The sequence below is a fragment of the Silurus meridionalis genome, chromosome 29 (genome assembly GCF_014805685.1).
Source record: "Silurus meridionalis isolate SWU-2019-XX chromosome 29, ASM1480568v1, whole genome shotgun sequence".
NCBI classification, from domain to species: domain Eukaryota; kingdom Metazoa; phylum Chordata; class Actinopteri; order Siluriformes; family Siluridae; genus Silurus; species Silurus meridionalis.
The window spans coordinates 1,170,173-1,183,140 of record NC_060912.1 but is presented as its reverse complement, the minus strand read 5'-3'; the positions used below and the strand labels follow the sequence as shown (position 1 = coordinate 1,183,140).

At 41.0% G+C, this 12,968-nt stretch overlaps 1 protein-coding gene across 1 annotated transcript in view; it reads right to left on the bottom strand.

Moving 5' to 3' along the window:
• Window positions 1-12,968, bottom strand: part of LOC124381863 (retinoic acid receptor beta-like) — a 106,996-nt gene that overhangs the window by 58,927 nt on the left and 35,101 nt on the right. The gene's annotated exons all lie outside the window — the stretch shown is intronic.

The window sequence follows — 12,968 nt, the reverse complement described above, 5'->3', positions numbered from 1 at the left end:
AAAGAGTAGGAGCGCTAATCAGGTGACTTGTTTGTGTATAATCTGGGAAATTGGCCCACTTCTGTTTATAGCCAACAATACAAAAAGGGAGCAGGTATGAACTCGAGTGATGTATTTGAGGTTGAGGAACTGCCAGAAATCATATAGTCACATGGATGTCCCTACATGTGTATCAGTACTGTGAGACACAAACTGGTGAAGTAACGTGCCTAAAGATAATAATAGACAAGTGTGTGTGTGTTTGTGTTTGCATGTGTTTAGAAGAAAGACCAATTAAAACATGGCAGGAGCAATAAACAGGAGAATAGGAGGCTTAAGCAGCTCCAGCGATGGTTCCCCAGCTGCAGATTCGGCTCAGCGTAGATGGTGTAATTACACTTCAGGCTAAGTGCTTTAATGGAACTTGTTGATATTGTTTACATTCACCGCCGAGTTCGGTGCGCTCGCACATGTGTGTGTGTGTGTGTGTGTGTGTGTGTGTGTTATGATGCCGGTTTCATTGTTTGCAAGAAACCGGAGCTCTTTTTTTTATATTTAAATTTTTATTTTGACCTCAAGTCTTTTAATTATTTCCCAGGTGAAGAATTTGATCAGGGATGAAATGCTGATGCTGAAATTTTCACCGATAATCTTAAAAACACCGAAAAACACAATTATTTTTTTTAACCCCCCGAAATGAAACTAATTATTATGGAGATGATTCCCAATATAGTTTATATATTAAACATGTTCTTCACTTCTCTCTCTCTCTCTTTCATTCTCTCTCTCAGCCTGAACTCACTGGTTTTAAAAGCTGAGGTAATAACCAGAGCTCCATTAAGTGTTGGGAACGCAGCGGCCTGGCGCATAATGGCCGAACACAGCAGACTAATTCAATCAACCTGACCCATGGGCAGCGTAACTCCATCACCGTTAAGCATCTTGATTTTATCAGAATTATCGAAAATGACAAGTGAACTTAACGTGAACCAGCGAGCCGGGGTGGGAGCCCAGTATTGGCATTTCTTAATCTAGCCAGCCTGGTGCCAGAAAATCAATAACACCGAGCAAGAGGTCTTCCTCTCTCTCTCTTTTTCTCTTTCAACGTCTCACTCGTCTTGTCATTTTGGACTCCAAACAACACAGAAGCAGGACAAGGAGACAGCAAATGAGTGAATAGAGAGGAGAAGAAAAAACAACCTGGAGGAGAGTGGTGAAAGAACAGATGATTAAAAATAATAGGGGGAGAAAAAAGAAGACAGAAAGGAGAGAAAAAAGTACAGAATGAGAAGAATAGTAAAAGAGGATGAGAACTGAGGAGGAAAGGGAAAATAAAAGAAGGAAAGAGGAATGAAAGAAAAAATTTAAATTAAAAGAACGGGAATTGAAAAAATGAAAAGAGAAAAAGGAATAGAAAGACAAATGGATGGAATGAAAAAAGGAAGGAAAGGAAAGAAAAGGAAAAGAAAAGAAAAGAAAAGAAAAAAGAAAAGAAAAGAAAAGAAGGAAAGGAAAGGAAGGCAAAGGCAAAAAAAGAAGGAAAAGAAAGAAAACAAGGTAAGGAAATAAAACGAAAGAAAAGGAAAGGAAAGGAAGGCAAAGGCAAAAAAAGAAGGAAAGGAAAGAAAACAAGGTAAGGAAATAAAACGAAAGAAAAGGAAAGGAAAGGGAAAGAAAGTTGCCCATGCAATATGAGAGAATCAGTAAAAAAAAAAGCTAAACAAAAACCGGAGAAATAGAAAAAAATCATAAAAACTAACTAAACCAAGAACGAAAAAGAAAAAAAGATGAGGTAAATAAAAAAATGAAATAAAACAAGAAGGAATGTAGAAGAGGAGTCACCCAGAGGTCATGCTTCCCCCCACCCCTCTCTCCTGTATCTCCACTTTCTCCCCACTTTCTCTCCTCTTTTCTTAAAGAGGGAAAGAAAAAAAAAAACAACTGTGAACGAGAGCCCCAAATTCATCTCTTAACTTTTTCCTCTCTCAACTCATCCCCTCCTTTTCTCCTTTTCATGGTCTTCCCTCATCCGCCATGGCAAGCTTTTCTTCTGTACTGCAGCACGGAATAAACACAAGTATTCCTCTTATTCTCACAGTAAAAAAAGCTCGGCTTTATGGTAATATGTTTGAGACAGACAGACAGACAGACAGACAGACAGGCAGACAGACAGAGAGACAGACAGGCATACAGACAGACAGACAGACAGACAGACAGACAGACAGACAGACAGACAGGCAGACAGGCAGATAAACAGACAGACAGGCATACAGACAGACAGACAGACAGACAGGCAGACAGGCAGATAGACAGAGAGACAGACAGACATACAGACAGACAGACAGACAGACAGGCATACAGGCATACAGAGAGGCAGACAGACAGACAGACAGACAGACAGACAGACAGACAGACAGGCATACAGACAGACAGACAGACAGGCATACAGGCAGACAGACAGACAGAGAGGCAGACAAACAGACAGACAGACAGACAGAGCACTATGAGCTGATTTCTACACTCCAATACATATTGATCATGAATATCCAGTGCGCAAGTATTCAGTAGAACCGACGTCAATTTCATCAACACTGCAATATTTTTCACAAAACATTGCAGCAAGGCTTCATCAATGCTTCTCATTTCCATACTGCAAGGCGAGCAGACACACACACACACACACACACACACACACACACACACACACACACACAGCAAGAAAATGATATCTTCATATCTTGAATAAAAGCGTGTGTACTGTTGCGCCCTGGTTGGTGTGAGAAGTTTATTTCATTTTACTTTTATCTTTTTATTTAATAAAATCAAACAAACTTACAAAGAAGTATTTCTTCTTCTACTACAAAATGTCGACACATATAAACAAAAGTTGTGTTACATATTTAGTGCTCATTTGCTCTTCTGAGATGTTCCACTAGATGTTAGAGTGTGCTTGTGAAGATTTGAGAAGATTCATTCAAGTCAGGTGCTGATGTAAGCGGCCTGTAGTGCACTCAGTGTTCCAAATCCTCCCAAAGGTGTTTACAGGGTTTAGAGCTCTATAGGAGAAGATCTTCCACAACTTCCAACCATAACTTCATGGAGCTGGATATAGGAACAATGTCATGCTGGTAGAAATTTGGGTCTCCTATTTCAATGAAATGAAAATGTCATGCTCATTGATTAAAGCTCAAGAAGGTTCAAGCCCTGGTACAGCATTGCCATGGTGCTACACTTGGGGCCCTTGAGTTAGGCCCTTAACCATTTGTGCTCCAGGACCCTATATAACCCAATTGAACCTCTTTTTCAGTGTCATCATTAGAGATGCATGAATATTGCTGCTTATTATTTACCTTTATAAATGAAGCAAAGTGCCAATTCAGCCATTTTTCCCGACTCGGGTTGGAACTCCTCCCACTTTTATGATCCTTATGCTGAGACTAAAAAAAACAAAATTGGTAATGATTCAGCAAAGAGAGTTGAAGAGTTGCATCCTCTGTGATAACCTCACCTTGCATGTGTTGAATGGCCAGATGGTTCTGGGATAAACCTGTAGTTGAAGCTGTGATTTCTGGCCAAGGTCAAATCCCGTAACTATGATGTATCAGTGGATTGACCTTGCAGGCTTCAATGAAAGTATGAAAGTGAACCTGCAGTGCGTTGCATGCTGTGCCTGACAGGTACCACATGATATTATTTAGACCAACTGGCAGCGTGTTAGACCAACTGTTTGGCTCGCATGGTGGAAAGACATCGTCTACAGAGATGTCATCAAACTGTTCTAGAGACGAGCTGGAGCCCATTTTTGACATACAACTTAATGTAGAGTATCTTCACTGCAGTATCCCTCCAAAAAATACCATATTTGCTCAACTACAATGAATGACGAGGAACCCATTCTCCACAATGTGAATGCTCTGCATGACATCATCGACATGGTTTTTCCATGTGTTTCACAACCTCCTGCTGTCAAAATACAATAGTAGTTACATTTGTACGTCATACAACGAAACCCCAGATATCTACCAGGGGTCCTTGTAATTCAAAACTGGCAGCAAATCCAATGACAGATGGTGATACAAGGGCAGTGTCATGCTTCACTACACGACTCAGAAGATCTTGGCACGCGTGTGCACATGAACAAGGACGCATCCTGGTCTTTCACACCACCCCCGAGGCTGTAGGACGATGTAGGATGCTGCAAACCAAAAAGCTACCGATAAATCAGAATAAACATGAAAATATCACAATAAACAGAACGAGTAGCTTCACCTCTCATATCTTCGGGTCAATTTCGGGTCCACGTGACTCCCATGAACATTATACCAATAATGTCAAGACTCGGACCAAAAAAAACCTCCCTGTCTATTGCATTGGGTAGCATCTGTGGGAGTCACGTGATAAAAGAACGAATGACTCGGACTAAAGGGGTTGAGAGATAAACTAGAAAATTCCGTTTCCTGCACATAAGCTACGGCCTCGATTTTGCGACGCTTTGCTCGTGCGTGTCCAGTAGAAAATGAATGAATCACTTTTTGAGTCGACTCGTTTTTCTGAATCACATTAAAGACTCGGTCATGAACGACTCATCACTAATAGTTACTGATTGGATACTTGCATTAAAAAAAAAAGATTTACAACCGAATAAACTGCCTAAAATGTAGAAGACTGTTGAAGAGTGTGTTACTAATATATTTATTTATTTATTAATTAATTAATTAATTAATTTATTTATTTCCTTCGTCATATTTTTACCAAATCTTTCTGCGGAGTTCAGAGTAAATAGCACACTTATACCCTGTGAATAAACCGGCTGTTCCCACTCTGTGTGTGTGTGTGTGTGTGTGTGTGTGTGTGTGTCCAGAATTAAGCCATGAACAGCCTTTTGTTCGCTGCATGCCGTTCAGTGTATTGCTTGCATTCCTCCAAACACAAACTCACAAACTTTAGAGTATCTGTATGCGTCGTCAAGAGCCTGCATGTGTGTGTGTGTGTGTGTGTGTGTGTGTGTGTGTGTGTGTGTGTGTGTGTGTGTGTGTCAAATAACAACAGAAACAGTGGGACTTGATGACCTTCTGTGCAAAGCAAATTGCATTTCATATGCCTGTGTGTGAAATCTCATGCTCACTGCAGGACCACACACTTTCTCCATCTATCTATTTCTCTCCCTCTCTTTCGTTCTTTTTTAGCCCGGTTTGCAGGACGATACCCGTACGTTTACAGTACAGTGTTTCTGAATCTCCATCTAGTCCCGCCATTAAGCGGCGTGTGAAAGCTTTCTCGGAAACTCAAGCTTTTATCGGCGAACACAGACACACCGATACACAAACACACAATAGAATTAAAGTGCTTTTGTGTAGGGCTTAGCAGGGCTAGTGTTCTCTCTCTTTCTCTTTCTCTTTCTTTCTCTCTCTCTCTATCTCTCTCTCTCTCTCTCTCTCTCTCTCTCTCTCTCTCTTCACCACCTTTGAGAGACCCAGATCAGAAAAGAAAAGACTTCAAAACAACTCCCGAAGCCGATGCAGATTAAATTAGCGTGCTTTCATCTTCCGGTTTCTTCTCTTCAAGAGTGTGTGATTAAGAAACACACACTAATAAAATTGTATATCAAGAAAGCAGTAAAAAAAAAAAATAAAATGGACACCTGAGACGATTGTGTGCTTTTTACCAATGCCATGTCTCCTTTTGCTCGTATACTGTAGTAACCACTCTACTGAGAAGATGCTCCTCTAGATTTGTAGAGATTTATAAGGGTGTGACTCAAGTTTTGGAACATCTGACTTTTCCAGCCATATGTTCTTCTTCTTCAAACTGTAAAAAAGCTCACAATTGTATCAAACGTCTCTGGATGCCGTTGAATGAAATATTCCCTTCGCTTGAACTTGGAGACTTAAACCATGACAAATTCAGGTCCATGATCTGCTTTCCATGAGTTGGAAAATGTGGAAGATCTTCTAGATTTTGTTAAACACCTTCGGGATTTATTGGAACACTGACTTTACACCAGACATCCTCATCTTCGCACCTGCATCAGCACCTCTCACAAAAATCTTGTGGAACATCTTGCCAGAAGAGTGGAGGATGTTATCAAATCAGATGTAATGCTCAGGTGCCCACAAACATTTTTCCATATAATATATATACATATTACCGTATTTTTCCGGAATATAAGCCGCTACTTTTTCCCCACGCTTTGAACCCCGCAGCTTAAACAAAGGAGCGGCTAATTTATGGATTTTTCCTGGGTTTTTCCGGTTTCACAAACTTCAAGCCAAAAAACTGAACCCCATAACATTAGACCAATGAAATTGTGAACGGGTTCAGGTGAACCAATGAAACTCTTGATATTAAATCAGATGCGCTCCCACTGAATCGGGCCGCACCACATCATAAATATGGATGATGTTCCTCTGACGTTTGACCTGCCGCTCACTCGGACTGTCTACAGGAAATGTGAATCATTCGTCACGCTGAAAACAACCGGGCATGAAAACACACTTCACCTGTGTTCTGAGCTGCACGGCATCGGGAGAAAAGATTCACCGATGGTGATTTTTAAACACACGACGATGCCAAAAGATAAACTCAGAGAAATTGTTGTGAAAGGAAGGAGAAGACAGTGAACAATGACTTTCTTGGTAGGCTACTGTTTAGATACAAGCCGTGTAACAGACACTGTCTTTCATTAAAGCCTGTGTAAAGTTCATTAGTTTCAGTGTAGACGTGCGGCTTATAGACAGGTGCGGCTTATTTATGTTAAAAAAAATCTTTGTCAAATTCAGTGGGTGCGGCTTATATATGGGTGCGTTTAATAGTCCGGAAATTACAGTGTATATATATATATATATATATATATATATATATATATATATATATATATATACACACACACACTGTATATACAGTAGTTTTAAACACACAGATTGTTTGGTCCGACTGAATTTTTCAGACAGATTTTCTTCACTATGGTATTTCCAGTGAATTACTCTCTAACACAGAGTGTCAGTTAAAAATCTGTTTTATTTAACACAAGCTTTGTGTCTAAAAAAGATATACCCGTCCTGAGCAAACTGATCCACTGCAACTTCCTAATTGACACATTTGTATTATTTCTGTGTCAATCTGACAGCGGTGACGTCTAATTTATTCCCTGGAGTCTGTTCCAAAGCCGGGCGATGCTTATTAATCCCTATAGACTCCACGCTATAAGCGACGTCTTCCTCTGCGATTTTCATGGCAGCCACAAATAAATTGTGAAAACGGCATCTTCGGGTTTGTCCTTTAATAGGCACGACATGTGTCCATTCCAGACCTTCTGGATCCGCTGAATAGACGGTGATTGAAACGCTGCCAAGGCTTTTCTGGCTGTCTGAGCGGAAAATTGATTGGCTCTTAAAAAATAAAACGTCTCCGATCACTCACACTCAAGTCCCTAACATGGAGAAGAATTACTAGCTAAGGACAATAAAGTGCTTAGCTTGAGTAGGTCATAAAGAGGAGCAGATTTACTGTAACTTTGGGACACTTCACCTTTCAGGAGACCCTTTGACGTCATGGGTAAACAGTCGACACACTTGACTGCGATAATGTGGCATTAATGTCAGCACTGACACGTGCAAACGTCTGGGGAATGACCTCGTGGCCCCACATTCCACATTTAGTCCTCGCTTATAGTAACCTCCATTCTTCTGGGAAGATGTTCCACTGAAGTGTGTTTGTGGAGATTTGAGGAGATTCGTTCAAGGTACTGATGTGGGTGAGAAGGTGAGGATCAGACTCCTGTGATAATTTGTACTAACGAGTGTTCTCCGGCAGCAGGTGTGTGACTCGTTTCCTCCAGCTCCACCTATTAATAAACAAACTGGCCACCCCCTTTCACAATGCTATTGTGTCATTAATAATACATTTTATCTGTTGGTAGATTTGCAGGAAACAAATCGACTTCAGGGTATTGACATATAAACAAGGCATGGGTGGGATGAAGCACTAAATAATTTTTTTTAATCCAAGTTTTGCTTAACTTGCACTTCAACATGGCTGAAGACTAAAATCCGTTTTACGTCGGTAATACAATCCGAGAGAGATTTGCGCCAATAACAGAAAGCTGATTGGCTGTTGCATGTTGGTCTAATTTATGCAAATTATGCAAAACAGCAAATTAGATTTCGACCAGTGAAATAACTACACCACCACAGACACTAACAAACTAAAACAATCTAAAGTGTTGCAAAAGCATTAAATTGAGAATTAGAGACGGCATTATATAAACATCGGAAAGACCTGATTTCATATCTAGATCAGAGAATTGAAGACCTTAAATTTAGATTTTTACATTTTCAACTTTTGTAGATTTTGAAGCCTTTTTAAGACCCTGCCAAAACCCTGTAAAAACCCTGAAACTTCGAGTTCTCAGAGTAAAAACCCCTGAAGGACCAGTAGCCATGTCTTTGTATGAGAATCCGCATACACGCTGACATCTCCATCCACGAAATGCCGTTCCCCGCTCATGTTCATTTGCCGCAAAAAAAAGAGCGTGCCTTGATTTTTAATCCAGAAACCTGCAGTACGTTCTAACAAGATCCAAATTTATTATTCATGTTCCGAGAGGGAGAAGTCACAGGTGACTTTGCTGGCAATGAAATATCCAATACAGCAATACATAATGCAGACCAAAGCGCAGTAACATGCAGGAACCACAAATCCGAGTCATATGATGGCCATGAAAACAAAGAGAATTGAAGAAAAGGGTAAATATATGGGTTGGGGATGTATAGCAGGTGATATACTGCCTGCTTGATTCATGATATAGTAGTAAGGAAGAGCTGAAGTGAGACGCACACAGTGTCAGTGAGTCTCCTGCGCTCGGGTCTTTCACTTCAGCTCAGTTACGCTATTAATAGCAAATGCAAAACAGAGCTTCCTATAGATGGAGGCAGTTTATGAGTTGACTGTAAACTCACTGCTATAAAACTCACACTCGAGCTAATTAAGCAGTGCTGGGATACACACATGTATACACACACACACACACACACACACACACACACACACACACACACACACACATATATCCATCCATCTATTCTTCTAACCATTCTTTTAACCATCTATCCATCTACACATTCATTTATTCATTTATCCATCTAATAATTCTTCTAACCATCCATCCACCCATCGATCCATCCATCCATCCATCCATCCATCCATCCAATCTTTCTTACTTCTAACCATCCATTCATCCATCCATCCATCCATCCATCCATCCATCCATCCATCCACCCATCCATCCATCTAACCTTTCTTACTTCTAACCATCCATCCGTCCATCCATCCATCCATCCATCCATCTATACATACACTCATCCATCCATCTAACAAATTGATTATTTATTCTTTTAATCCATCTACACATCCATCCATCCATCCATCCATTCAAACTTTCATTCTTCTAACCATCCCTCCATCTATTTATCCATCCATCCATCCATCCAGCCAGCCAACCAGCCATCTGAATATCCATTCTTCTCAACATCCATCTGACTATTAATTTTATTCATCTAACTATTTAGTTATTTATACATCTAACCATCTATCTACACATCCATGCATCCATTCATATATCTATTACTTCTTCTAACCTTCTAACTCAGTGTTCTGCCTCTGAGTGTCTTATTTCGGATCATTCTAACAGTTATAGTGATATTAATAATTCAGTAACACACCATGTACAACGTTCGGATTTTTCTCACGGTGGTGAAACCTGTGCCACGGGGGAAAATCTTGAATAATTTAGGAAACAGTTTTGCAAAGTGGAAATCCTGCTGATTACAACTTGTTCTTCTACCATAAAGATCATGCAAATGCAGTTCTCAAGCAACCGACTCACAAATGTAGTCCCCATTTGCTTTTATAAGAAAGTCCACTCTTCTGGGAAGATGTTCCACTAGATTTCAGGGGCATGCTTGTGGAGATTTGTTCAGCCAGTTAGTGAAGTCAGGTGTCCAAATACTTTTGGCAACTTTGAGAACCATTAAAAAAAATATATTACTAGATCTGTGAAGTTCAGCTATTTGAAACCATTCATACTGCATTAGACTCTCTCTCACACACACACACACACACACACACACACACACACACACACACACACACACACACACACACACACACACACAGCAGGAAAGTTTCGATAAGCAGTGGAGATTTTCTGACAGCCCGACCATGAGAGTCTGCAGGATTCTGACAGTTCAGTGGTCATCACTGAAAAGATTCAGCATGGGCATTTGAAGGTCATTTAGGGGTCATTACATGCAGCAACATGCAGGCTAACCTTCATCTACCCCTTTTTGTCCCTCTGACTGATATTATAGCGATACAAAAATTAACGGGGAGTGGAGGAGCCTGAGGGGAGACTTGGGTTTGACATGTTGACAAATTGGTCTGGTATTGACTGCAGACCGCAGGAAACATTTTCGAAATGTTTACACCTGATTTACACACACCAGCCTCAGCTGCTTTACTCACAAACTCACCTGGCAGCCATGAGAGCGAGGAGAAAGGCTTCGGAAGCGTTTCTTCATTTCTGTGACTTTTGATGTACAAAAATGAATCTGTAGAATATTTATTGCATGGAATGTGGGCAACATGCTCCCAAACTTTCAGTGCTATCAAACAAAACACTACATTATATGCTCAAAGTATTGGGACACCTGAACTTCCAGCTGTATGGTTCTTCTCCAAACTGTTACCACAAATTTGAAGGCGCACGAGGTGATATCAAAAGGTTTCGAGACTTGTTCTGTTTACAAGAAAGACCTCTATTTATCTATTACACAATCACCTTCAAAATAGTCTCTTTCCTTAGCGATACAGTGCTCCCAGCGTTCTTCTGGAAGTCTTCTTCGTCTGCGTGTCAAGCACCTTCTGTGATTCACGAATGGATCTCCACAATGGTGTCAAAAGGATGAGTTGGATCTTCATCTTCGGGAAGAATGCGAAGTCCACAGGAGCCAAACTTGGCGAGTAGAATGGTTGCAGAAGTGAGACCATGTGGATCGTTCTCTGACGATCATCAGGCACAAGTTGCTCGCTGAAGAACAGCACCAGCTACACCATTAGTCTCTGAAATGTATAAACTAGGAGATCCAAAACCTGTTCTAGCATGACAATGCTCAATCCTATGCAGCTCCATTGAGATATGTTTTATATGGGTTGGAAGACGTAGAAGATCTCCTAAAACTATTGAAAACCTTTGGGATGAATGTGAATGCTGAGTGCACCCCAGGCTTTCTCGCCTGTATCACCTCATCAGTACCTGAGTACTCTAACTAGCTAAACACATTTTTACAATCAGACTCCAAAATCTGGGGGAACATCTTCTAGGAAGGGTGGAGTTTACCAATCTTATAGCCAGGTGTCCACCAACAGTTATCCATATACTGTATAAGATCTTCTGCAGGACTAACCCATTGCGCATCTGGTGTATCATCCACCCCTATAGATAAATCCGCCGCCTGGTTGCGCGAGAGTTGCGGCATCTCTCTATACGACGATACGAGTTTCTATACTGTACAGCGTGTCAGCGTGATTGCTCGTTTATGCATATTTAAGGTTTTCGACAGTCACAACTCTTCTACAGAAGAACATGCTGAGCTGCAGCAGCTCGGCTTCCACACGACGAATGCAGGAAGTGGATTCAGGATTCACCTGGAGGAAAGTCGACTATCAGACTTAGAGCCAAGGGTCCAGCTTCAAATGCCTGGTGTTAAATTAGGAAATACTTTAATCTCGGTTGATCCCTGAGGTGGGATAAAAAGTGCCGAGGAAAAGTCTCTGCTGTCTCTCCGTGTAAAGTTCAAGGTGTGCTTCATCTGCAAGGTTACGACAAGCACAGCGAAGGCAACAGCAACAATTACAAATGGATGGTGCAATGACCTCTCCCTGAATATCTAGTAATTTATTACCTCATATTGCACGTGCAAGCTTGGGATAGTTCTGGATAATGGATGATCCTTCACTTCTTATTTTTCTAACCTGATGAGGTCATGATTTTAACCAGGTGTGTGGCTCCTCAGGTTCTTGGTCAGTTCTGGGTTTTTACAGAATTCAGCTGCAGGATTTGTTTTTTAAAGAAGGCTCCTATCACACTTGATTGACCCACCATCCTTTCAGGTACAAGGAAAACATGCAGATTTCTCTGTTTTGGTACCTCCTGACTCAAGTATTAGTAGTCCCAGACCTATTTGTATTAGAATGAGGATCTCCATTGCAGAAATGTGTCCCCCTTTATCCAGCGGGTGTTCATCACCTTGTGGAGAACCTCACCTCCTCCTTTAACACCAGCAAGAAAAGCCAAGAAACGTCTCCTGAGACTTCCTGAGAAATCTGAGGAAGGCACATCTCCCACCAAACATCCTCAAAACATCCTACAGAGGAACCATCAAAAACATCTCGAGCAGCTGCATCACTGCCTGGTTTGGAAATCCCAAAATCCTACAGCAGAAAGTGAGGACACCTGAGAAGATCATCAGGATCTCTCTTCCTACATTGTCACGTGATGGTCGCATCCATGGCCAAGAGTCAAGACAGCAAAAACCTCCACATCCTTAACGCCACCCAGTTATAGGTGACAGTAAGGTATCATTCTGCTTTAAGATTTGAGAAGAAGTGAATGTTCCATCTCTGCCTGAGCAGTTGATAAGAGACAGTTATACTGAAGATAAAAAATGTAACTTGTCTCGTTATTCTTTTTTCACATATCCAACTAATGTTAGGAAGCTCAGGTCAGCAGCAATACAGTGCCCCTGAAGTACAGAGGCTGAGGGCCCTGCTCAAGGGCCCAAAATTGGCACCTTGGCATTACCAGGACTTGTGCTGTGTCGTTCACTGATGCTTTGATGATGTCACTAAGAATCTAATGAAAATGACAAACCTGACCATTACAATGAATGACAATTAAAACAGATCTAAATAAGGATTATATCATTAATAAT